The 11,764-nt window shown below is 35.5% G+C and overlaps 1 long non-coding RNA gene across 3 annotated transcripts in view; it reads right to left on the bottom strand.

Annotated features, from left to right (window-relative positions):
• Nucleotides 1–1,360: 1,360 nt before the first annotated feature.
• LOC144240966 (uncharacterized) overlaps nt 1,361–11,764 on the bottom strand; it is a 93,915-nt gene continuing 83,511 nt past the window's right edge. For 2 of the 3 annotated variants that reach the window (XR_013337916.1, XR_013337915.1), the window contains 2 exons: nt 4,679–4,843; nt 1,361–4,363 (listed from right to left, as the gene is read on the bottom strand). This is a non-coding gene — a long non-coding RNA (uncharacterized LOC144240966). The remainder of the gene's footprint in view (nt 4,364–4,678; nt 4,844–11,764) is intronic. The other variant, XR_013337917.1, reaches the window with a different exon arrangement.

Genomic DNA, 11,764 nt, shown 5'->3' with positions numbered 1-11,764 from the left:
TGCTTTAATTTAGGCCCTTATTAAGATGATAATCAAATCTGTAGATGGAAAGAGTTAGCCCTTGTTCCGTGATGAGAACCAGGTACAAATTGATGGAATAACTATAGTTACATTTGATTGGTTCTAAAGGATGTGCAAGAGATTTTGATATAAATATCCAGACCTCACTTACTGTGTAACTGGTAATAACCCTTAACCAACAAGCCTAATGGCCTAGTTCTGGAGAATCAGATCCATTTATTTCTATACCTCATCATGGAGAAATATTCCCTACTTGTCTTTTCATAGTCCTTAGCTATTGCTTTTTGGTTTAGGAATGGCTGGTAATGCTGGTCCCCCTTCCCCACTTCTGCCTTGTGTGGTGGCACTGCCAGATGTGTATTCTTGCAGGCTTAGTGTTCATGTTTTGGTAACAGGAGTGGGAAGATTAACTTCCAACCCAAAACTGAGACCCTAATTGTGTCATTTAATGGCACTGCTAACATCATTATATACCACCCTCTCCTTACTGTAGTGGATTTAGATGTTACAGTGCAATTTCTGCATGCCAAATAGTATGTGGGTACATGAGCTATAGGGCCTTGATTTTGAGTCTTTGTTTACTCATTTGTAGAATGTTCATAATAATATTGACTTGTGGTGCTGTAGTAATGATGAAATGCTCTCTATATTATGTAAATTGCTTGGAAACTAGTAAGTATTTACACGTTTCTTTCATACAAGCTCCTACAAGTTTCCCTTTTCCACAAATGCTAAGTCATTATACTATTGATCACAATATGCATCTGGCAATAGAAGAATCAAGATAATAAACTAATGTTTGTCAAACATGCAACTCACATTATTATAGAAATCAGGATACAAACTAGAAAAGAAGTGGGAGAACAGAGGAGCAGACAATTAAGTCTATCATTGAGAAAATAAATGAAGTCATCACTCATCCAACTGGATTCTAGGTCAGAGATTATCAGCTGGAGAACTGGATAAAGTAAAATATAATACAAGCCTGGTTTTTTATTTTGTCTTAAAAAGACTTTATTATTTTTTTCAGAGCAGTTTTAGGTTCTTAATTAGAAGAATTAAGAAGGCACAGATATCCCACCCACGTACATACACAGCTTCCCTTACCATCAACATCTTCCACCAGAGTGGTACATTTGTTACAATTAATGAATTTAACAGTGATACATCACAATCACCCAAAGTCCACAGATTAAATTAGGGTTCCTACTTGGTGTTGTATATTCTATGGGTTTAGACAAATGTGTAATGACATATATCCATCATTACAGTATCATTCAGAAGAGTTACACTGTCCTAAAAAGCCCCTGTGCCCTGTCTGTTCAACTCCCTCCTCCTAACCCTTGCAAACACTAATCTTTTTACTGTCTCCATAGTTTTGCCTTTTCCAGAGTGTCATATAGTTGCAGTCATACAGTATACAGCCTTCAGATTGGCTTCTTTCACTTAGAAATACGCAGTTAAGATTCCTCCATAGCTTGAGAGTCTCTCCATAGCTTGACAGCTCCTTTTTAGCACTGAATAATATGCCATTGTCTGGACGTACCAGTTTATTTCTCTATTCATTTAGCAAAGTAAATCTTGTTTGATTCCAAGCTTTGGCAACTATGAATAAAGCTTCTATGAACATCTGTGTGCAGATTTTTGTGCAGACATAAGTCTTCAGCTCCTTTGGGTAAATACCAAGGAGTGCAATTGCTAGTATTGTGTGGTAGGAGTATATGGAGTTTGGTAAGTAACCACCAAACTGTCTTCTAATGCGGCCACATCATTTTGCATTCCCGCCAACAGTGGATGAGAGTCTGTTGCTCCACATTCTCACCAGCATTTAGTTTGGGCTGTGTTCTGGATTTAGGCCACTCTAATAGGTACATAATAAGTATGTCATTGCTGTTTTAGTTTACATTTCCCTGATGATACATAATGTAGAGCATCTTTTCATATACTTATCTTCCCATCTGTGTATCTTCTTCGGTGAAGTGTCTGTTAAAGTCTTTGACCCATTTTTTGACCGAGTTGTTTGTTCTTGTGTTCTTGAGTTTTAAGAATTGAGGGTATACTTAGGATAGCAGTCCTTTAACAGATGTGTCTTCGGAAAATATTTTTTCCCAGCCTATGCCTTGTTCTCTCATTTTCTTGAAAGTGTCTTTCACTGAGCATAATTAATTATAATGAAGCCCAGCTTTTCAATTATTCTTTCATGGATCATGTCTTTGGTTTTATAAAGGCCTTGTGTTTTACCCTAGAAATTACTGGTTCTCTCTAAAGAAGGATAGCTTTCCTGGTCCCTCTTATGTTGGTGACCAGGACATAGGATCTTTTTCATTCCTTACCCAGGATCCCTACTATGAGCCTTTCCAGTGATTGCTGGATGAACTCTGCATTTTTCATCGTGTTTTCAATTTCAACATCTTTTTCCTAAAATGATGGTAGGAAAATAACACTTTACACACGAGTTTAAATTTAATCTACCACTTAGAAGCAAAGTGACCTTAGACAAGTGCCTTAATTTTCTGAGTTACATTTTTCTGCAGTTTAGTAAGATTATACTTGTCCCAAGTGAAGTCATCGAGTACTTGAAATGAACTCACTAAACCTTAAACCCAATCAATAATTTCCAAGTACAACATCTACCTTGGCCACACATATTTGCCAAAAGGCCATTTTTCATTTTACTCATTCAGTTCCTTCCCTGGTGCCTATAACAATCTTGCATGCATGTGGGATTTGTATATTAAGTGTATGCAATTGATGCGAAGGGTGTGTGTGTGTCTGTGTGTCTGTGTGTAAAAGGGAGTTTATTTGTGAGCAATGGTGAAACAGGACAGAGTTGTCCAGGAAACATCATGCATTGCTGCTGAAGTCCCTGTCCACTACCACATTGCCTCGCCATTGCCACACACCCAAGATTTTTCTCTGGTGCTGGTCGCACACTCTCCTTGGCTGTGGATACTCAAACACTTTGAACCACACATGCTAAATAAAGCCTTGGCAGGTGGGCAGGCACCTCCAAGACAAAGCTTCTCATTTCAAACCTGAAAATGTAATGTGTTGCAGTGTTAACAGTAGAAGCAGGCGACTTTCTAACTGAATTTTAAAATTCAGGCCAAGGCAGGTCTAGCAAGTGTTTCATCTCAAGTGTTTAGCAGGGAAAATGTTTCGGTGTGATCACAGGCAGCCCAGCAATGCTGCAGACTTGCCAGAGACCACAGTTTAAAGGTCTGGCGGATGTGCTTCTTGACTGAATGACCACCGAGGAGGTCCTGTGACCACACTCTTTTCCTTTAGGGCACTTGCCTTGATTTGTACTTATACATTCATTAGTGTGACTTCATCTGTCTTCCTTCTATACTACAAGCCCCAAGAGGATGGAGACTGTGTCTAGCACAGTGCCCGGCACACACAGACATTCTGCTGTAGAAAGGAAGAAAATGGACATTTGCTCAGTACACATTTACAGTTAGTGTCCACTGAACACTAAATAGACAAGAAATAAATCATTATTGAATGACAGTGAGAAGAATCAAATGGAAAGAACATTAAAATTTGCGTAATTTAAATTTGTAAATTTCATATCATGCCCTAATGAACCGTTCTCCCTTTATTTGGACTTTGAGTTTGTTTGCCCTGTTGCTCCTACAGCCTTGCGTGCATATGAGATGTGTCTATCATATGAGAGAACGGGGCTGTGGATTTCAGTATTTTTCAAGACACTGAGGAGGAGCTGCCCTTTTAAAATAAACATATTTAATTATTTTGAAATATCTGTTTTCTCAACGGTAGCACAATTAAAGAGTGTTATTTTTATGTAGAAGGAAATGAAAATAAATGAAATATGGGTGTAAGCATGAACTGACCAGGAACCACCCAGAAATCAGAAATCTTCATGTAGGGAACAAAGGATATGATTTGGGAAAGAAAAATCTCTTGAATCCATTGAATCCATGCTGAACTAGAAATCGAATAATGACATGAATAAAACCTCACTGACAAAACATAAGAGCTATTGAGATAGATGGAAAAGGCAGGGTATAAAATCAGATACAATTCACTTGTGGCAATGTTTCATACTCTGGTTAATATAAAATAAGTCATTATTTGAAAAGAAAAAAGAAAAAAGAAAAAAGTAAGCTCACCTTATTGCATCACATCAATAATGCATTTTCTAGAAACTCATCATGATTCTTTCTATAAAGGCCAAATAATTCAGAAAAATCATCTTTCATGTCTGCTTCTGCATTCCTGCCTAGGAGGGTTCATTTCATTATTCTGTTTTGGTTCAACCTATAAAAATTCTCAAGAGGTTTCAATGCAGATGAATCCAGGGGCTCTATGTAGCCATCTAAAATAATTCAGGACCAAAAGAAAAAGGAAAAATAAACAATTTATTCCCATTTCTACTCTCAATCTCATCCTCATAACAAGGTGCTTTTCATTTTAGTTATCCAGATAATAAGCTCATAAACTAAATAAATAAATAAAACTAAATTCTTCATTTAGTTTTACCTTTAGAGAAATTACCATAGACTATGCATGTTCTTTTATTCTGTAATTATTAGCATATACTACATGCTGGGGGCTGCTGAGGGCGATCCAAATTCCTAAATTCTTTGGACTTTGATCCCTTCATCTGGAAAAGGGACATGATCATACCTACCTCATGAAATCTTGGTTAGAATTCAGTGAGAGAAAAATAAATGAGATGTGCCTGGCAGCATCTGCTACATGGAGGCTGGTTCCATTCATTCTCTTATTTCAGTACCTCTTTTGACAGCAATAATTGACCACTCATTAAGGCCTTCCTTATAGGAACTTAGAGGACCTAAGTGAGTGAGGAAAGACAAGAACACAGAAAATGACATGCGATTAATGCAATGATGTAGTTAATGCATGAAGCACCAGACCCACCAAGCAGCATGCAAAGGGTGAGGGAGGTTTTTCAGTAAAGGGCTTCTGAGAAGTTTTCAGAAGGGGTATGAGGGCAGGAGAAAATGCCCAGAGGAGAAAGTGAGCTTTTCTGTTTGTAGGGAACTGAAAGTCATTCTGTCCAGCCTTAGACTGCAGTAGAAGATGTAGTAAGGAAGCTGGTCTGTGGTAAGCAAGGGACAAATCATGAAGAAAATTATACAGCTTTGTAGTACTTTGGATTTGTATTATGAGGGCAACAGAGAGCATCTCAGTGTTGCTTTTTTTTTTTTTTAAATAGTATTTGTTTTTTTTCCCCAGATTGCATAAGTTATTCCTGTCCATTAAAGAAACATACAGAAAGGCTTATAAATGAAAATATAAATGAAAGGCCCCCACAGTCCTCTGATTTTAACTACTGTTAATATTTTGGTGTAATATTATTCACAACTGAGATAATACATTTTCTTTCTTTTTGTTGTTGTTACAAACATTGCATATTGATTGTAAAAAAAATTCAGATAAGTAAAAATATAAATAAAACACACCTCAAATCCCTTCACATAGTTACATTTTACAGCTTAGTGTGCATTCATCTGAGTTGTCTCTGAGTCTCTCCATCTTGTTCTTAGTCTGTTTCTCAATTTCTGTTTCATGTATCTTAATCTGTATGTTCCTTTTATTATACCAGAAGAGTATTTGCATACCAAAAAATTTTATTCATAGCATAATTAATAACAATAGAAGAAATTATTTTTGTACAATTTATTTGTTTAACCAAATTTCTATTGTGAACATAAATTTATGCTTGTCCAAATTTTCACTCAAATGACAATACTATGATAAAATTTTCATAGATAAACCTTTCACTAAAAGCTTTAGATTTTCTTCAAAAAATTTTTTAAACATTTATTTATTTTTGAGAGACAGAGAGAGACAAAGCACAAGCATGGAGGGGTAGAGAGAGAGGGATATAAAGAATCTGAAGCAGGCTCCAGGCTCTGAGCTAGCTGTCAGCACAGAGCCCGACGCGGGGCTCAAACCCACGAACCTTGAGATCATGACCTGAGCCGAAACTGGACGCTTAACCAGCTGAGCCACCCAGGCACTCCCAAAACATTAGATCTTATATCCTAAAAATTCCCATGGAATAAAACATTCCCAGAGGCATTTTTGGTATTTAAAGATATTGGGATATATGTTGCTAAACTTCTCACTTTAGAACAATTCCAGGCTTTTTGCTAGTGGGCATTATGTGTCTGTGCCCTATATCACCTCAAACACTGGGGATCATTCAGATTTTTAAACAATTGACAGTTTTATAGGTAAAACAGAGTAACTCACTGTCAATTTGTATTCCTTTGCTTAATAATGAACTTAAGCATATTTTCATGTGTCAATTGATTAATTTTCTCTTTTCTTCCAAATTATATGTTAAAAACTCCTTGGCATGTATTGTATTCTTTTATTATCTGATCTCATATCAAAAATATTTACCCTTTGTAGTTTACATTGAAAATATTTTTTGTTTGTTGGTAAATTATATTCATGGGCATTTCGCTGTGTAGAAGCTACAGCAAAAAAGTTTTCCAACATTTTGATAACTGAATCTATCGATCTTTTCCTTGATGGGTTCTGCTTCTGGCACTGGGCTTAGAAAGGCAATCCCAATGCATGATTATATGAATATTACATGATTTATGCTGGAAGTTACATTTTTTTATCCACATGGAATTCATATTTACGTAATATATGAAGTGGAGCTCTAATTGTTTCCTTTCCCCCCAAACACTTAGCCAAATTTCTCAACTCCACTTGCTTTTTTTCTTGTATTGCATTTCTTTAGATAGCTTGATATTCTTTTTGTCAGATTCATGTTGTTTCTCTAGCCATCCAAGTCTTCATTTATGTCCTTCATCGGAGTTGAATCACTTGTTCAAATAAGTCCAAGATAATTTTACTCTTTCCCTATTTAATTCGTATATTTTGTGGTCATTGAATGTGAGGTGTTTTTCCATCTATTTCCTAATAGTTTATTTTTGTTAATATACTTTTTATTCTTTCTTTGCCCATTACCTTATTGAGCATTTTCATGATTTTATAACACTTAGTGGTTGACTTTTTTGTTATTTTCCTGATAACCAGTCGTTATAAACTAATACTATATATTCTTTTCCTTTTTGTATTTGCTTCTGTTACTTCTTTTCTTTCACCAGTACTCTTGTTAGAATTTCCAAGCATTCTTAAATATGTAAATGTGCTTATTTCCTTTTTTTTTCTTTTTTGTCATTTGCTGTTTTAACATCTATCAAAATGATCACCTGGCTTTCCCCCTTTCATCGACTGACATTGTTCAACATCTCTCAAACTGGGCCATAAATCACATTAATTCTAGTATTAAAAAAGGCTTTATGGGGGCACCTGGCTGGCTCAGTCAGTGGAGCGTGCAGTTCTAACTTGGGGTTGTGAGTTCAAGCCCCTGTTGGGTGTAAAGATTGCTTAAAAGATAAAAACCTAAAAGAAAGAAAAAAATAAAAAGGTTTTATGTTGAACTAAGTCTGGAAAGAGTGAAAACAATTTCTCCTTCTTGTATATTTAAAAATTTAAGGCTGTGAGGAGACTTCTGGCGAGGAAATTTCTTTGACTTTGTTTAATTCAGCTATACCCTTTTTTATTATTCCATCAGACATTTGAGATATGTTCAACAAATTGAGGGAATTACTAGAAATTCCAATATTAATCATTGAATTTCTGAAATTTATAGTGCTGAATTAAATTTTCTATTTTATCTAGGATTTGTGAATTACCATTTACAAATGAGCATGCAATGCGTTTTGGTTTTTCCCTCTGTGTGTTATTTCTATTAGATTTAGGTATCAGGATTATTCTAGTTTTCTAATATTAATAAGGAAGCTTTATATCTGTTTATAAGATCAAAAGGAATGTAAATAGCAAAGAAATAATCTTTTCTTTAAGATCTGAACAAACATGTCTGAGAAACAGCTCCCTTGAGACCAGCAGCTCTTATGTTTTGACAGCTTCATCTTTTCTTCCATGATTATTGTTCAGTTTGGAATTTTTTCCTCATCTTGCTTTAATTTGGTTTCTTATTTTTCCTAAAAGGTCATCAATATTCAGTTTCTCTGCAAGATACTTATTTCTTGAGTTCAGAAATATGATCAATCACAAGCATGACCAGCTTTAAAAATTTTTTGATGTTTATTTATTTTTGAGAGAGAGAGAGACAGACAGAGTGTGAGTGGGGGAGGAGCAGTGAGAGAGGGAGACAGAGTCTGAAGCAGGCTCCATGCTCTGAGCTATCAGCACAGAGCCCAGTGCCGGGCTTGAACTCATGAACAGTGAAACCATGACCTGAGCTGAAGTTGGATGCTTAACTAACTAAGTCACCCAGGTGCCCCAAGCATCACCAGCTTTATATCAGCCTCTCAGGAAAAAAAAAAAAAATCCTATTAAATTAACTCAGAAACTAATTTACTAATTAACAGTGGCATACATTTAAATATACAATTGCAAAGTACTTTCTTTAGAGTCTCAAAGTTTAGTCTGTGCTTCTTTTTTTCTCATTACCAGTCAAAAGGTTCTAATGAAAAATTTTGCCTGTGAGCAACTGATTATGTAATATACCATGAACATAATATTCTGTTTTTACAATGCAAGTGCTTGAATTTGAATAATGTATCACATTTAAGTTTAACAGTAAAATTTAAGTAATATCAAATAAAATTAACATTTCTATCTCTACTTCTTGTTTGATTAAAGGATTTGTTTTGCTTTTTTCCTTTAATTGAATAATGTCTAGTGGTTAGTTAAACAGCTTCTACTGAAAGTTAAGTAACTTTTCACAAATAGAAGTTTATTTCCTAAATAAGTAGCCTCTGTGCATGAACAGGTCACTCTAACATATTTGAGTATTGAAATATGGCTGATACATTTGGAGATACCCAATGACCAAAACAAAGATAAAAGAATACATTAATAAATAATATCATAAACCCAAAACTTAGGTTTTCAAAGACTACCAATATTGACAAACCTTTGTCAAGAGTGATAAAGACAAGAAAGAGAGAAGGCGCTCATTCCTAACATCGAGAAAGATAAAAGACCTAAAGGTACTGACAAGGTGATAATACAAAATAATGAACAACTTTACATTAATAAATTTGACCACTTAGATGAAGTGGAAAAACTCCTTGAAAAATAAAACCAAAAGATTTATCTAAAATAGCACAATATTAAGCATAAAAGGTGAATAGTTCCATCTCTCACACAAAAATTAAAAGCCTTTTTTCAGAGAAATCTCCAGGCCCTACTGCTTTCAGTGATAAATATTTTAAAAGGAAATAAAACTAATATTATCTAAGCGCTTTCAGAAAACATAGGATGAGGGAACATATCAAAACCCGTTTTACGAGGCCAACATAACCCTGATAATAAAACAGCAGGCATTAAAAGAAAGGAAAACAGTAAAGAAAAACTGGAAAAATGGCAAGAAAAAAAAGGAAAGGAAAATGCTAGACCAATATCTATTATGTACACAGAAAAATTCTTTTTGATTAAAATGTTTTTAATGTTTATTTATTTTTGAGAGACAGAGAGACAGAGCATGATCAGGGGAAGGGCAGAGAAAGGGGGAGACACAGAATCCGAAGCAAGTTCCAGGCTCTGAGCCGTCAGCACAGAGTCCGATGCGGGGCTCGAACTCATGAACCGTGAGTTCATGACCTGAGCCGAAGTCGGCCGCTTAACCGACTGAGCCACCCAGGTGCTCCCACAGATAGAAAAATTCTTAACAAAATAGTAGGAAATCAAATCAAGAAATATATAAAAAGAATAATACATTATGACCAAATGAGCTTTATCCCAAGAATGCAAAGTTTAACATTTGAAAATCAATCAATGTAATTCATCATCTTAATAAAGAAAAAAACCATACAATCATCTCAATACATTAAACATCCATTTATGACAATACCTCTCAGCAAATTAGAAACAGAAGGAAGCTTTTTAAACTGATCAAGGATATTTACAAAAAAATTGACACCTAACATACTTGTGGTGAGAGACTGAATGCTTTTCTCCCTAAATTTAGAAATAAGGCAAAGTTGCCCACTCTCACTCCTTCTGTTTAACATTGTACCGGGAGTCCTCACTAGTACAATAAGGCATAAAGATAAAACAAAAGGCATACAGAGGAAAGGAATAATTAGAATTATTTTTATTCGTAGACAATGTGATTATATATGTAGGAAACTCTAAATGAATCTGTAAGAACTGCCGGAACTAATAAGGGAATATAGCAAGTACACAGGATACATATACAAGTCAATATACAAAATTAATTGTATTTCTATGTATTAGCAACAAACAACTGAATAATCAAATTTAAAAACCAGTACCATTGGAGTGTCTGGGGTGACTCAGTCAGTTAAGTGTCTGACTTCGGCTCAGGTCACGATCTCACAGTTCATGAGTTTGAGCCCCATGTCGAGCTCTGTGCTGATAGCTCAGAGCCTGGAGCCTGCTTCACATTCTGTGTCTCCCTCTCTCTCTGACCCTCCCCTGCTCACACTCTGTCTCTCTCTCTTAAAAACAAATAAATATAAAAAAATTAAAAGAAACTAATACTGTTTGCGAGAGAATAAAAAATTGAATATATTTAGAAACAACATATAAGAACTTTATACTAAAAACAGCAAACTGTTGCAAAGAAAAACTCAAGATAACTTTTACCATGGACATATTTCTATTCCTATGTTAATAGCATGCTTTAACATAACAATTTTACAATAAGATTTAGTATCATATAATTAAAGATTTCTAACTTTTTTTTCTTCAATTGTCTTTCAAGATTGGACTATTCTAGGTCCTTTGTATTTTCTTTAAAAAAATTCTTTTAAATGTTTTACTTATTTCTGAGAGAGAGAGAGAGAGAGAGCATGAGCAGGGGAGCGTCAGAGAGAGAGGGAGACACAGAATCCAAAACAGGCTCCAGGCTCTGAGCTAGCTGTCAGCACAGGGCCCAACTCGGGGCTTGAACCCACGAAGCGTGAGATCATGACCTGAGCCAAAGTCAGACGCTTAACCGACGGAGCCACCCAGGCGCCCCCCTTTGTATTTTCTTATAAAGATTAAAAATAAATTTGTTAATTCTTACCAAAATGTTGGAATTTCAAATGGGACTGTACTGAATCTATTAGTCACTTTGGGAAAGATTCACATTTAAACAATAATGAATTCTGCAATACAGAATTAGGTTAGGTTCTGATACCTAACATGGGGTCATCATCACCTAAAACACACACACACACACACACACACACACACACACACGCCCTCCAGACCCTACCTGGACGCTGATAACCTGTGTAGGTCCTTGCATCTTTAAGCCTTCCTCTCCTACTCAGTCTTAGCCCTTGCCACACTGTCTTCACACAGGGACACTCCACTAAATGGCTTTAGTAGCTAATTGTTCTGGAAATGGAGGAAAAGGAAGAGAAGAGAAAGGACAAGATGGACTTTTTAATAAATCTATCTATTGGGGTAATTAGACAGCCATTTAGAAAAGGACAACATTGATATATCCTTCAATTGTGTACTAGCATAAATTCTAAGTTAATTAGAAATTTACATTTGAAAAGTGAGATTACATATACATTAGGAGAAAACATGAATGAATTCCTCTATAGACTAGGAGTGTGGAATATGTTCCTATTTATGACTCAAAATCCAGAAGCCACTTTCACATATGTAAAGTAAAAAAAGACAAAGGGTCAACTGGGAAAAAAAAAAATACCACTGCTCCTATCACCTCATGTAT

The sequence above is a fragment of the Crocuta crocuta genome, unplaced genomic scaffold, assembly GCF_008692635.1.
Source record: "Crocuta crocuta isolate KB4526 unplaced genomic scaffold, BGI_CrCroc_1.0 scaffold197, whole genome shotgun sequence".
NCBI classification, from domain to species: Eukaryota; Metazoa; Chordata; class Mammalia; order Carnivora; family Hyaenidae; genus Crocuta; species Crocuta crocuta.
Note: the sequence above shows the minus strand (reverse complement) of the source record. Positions and strands in the feature narration are given on the sequence as shown.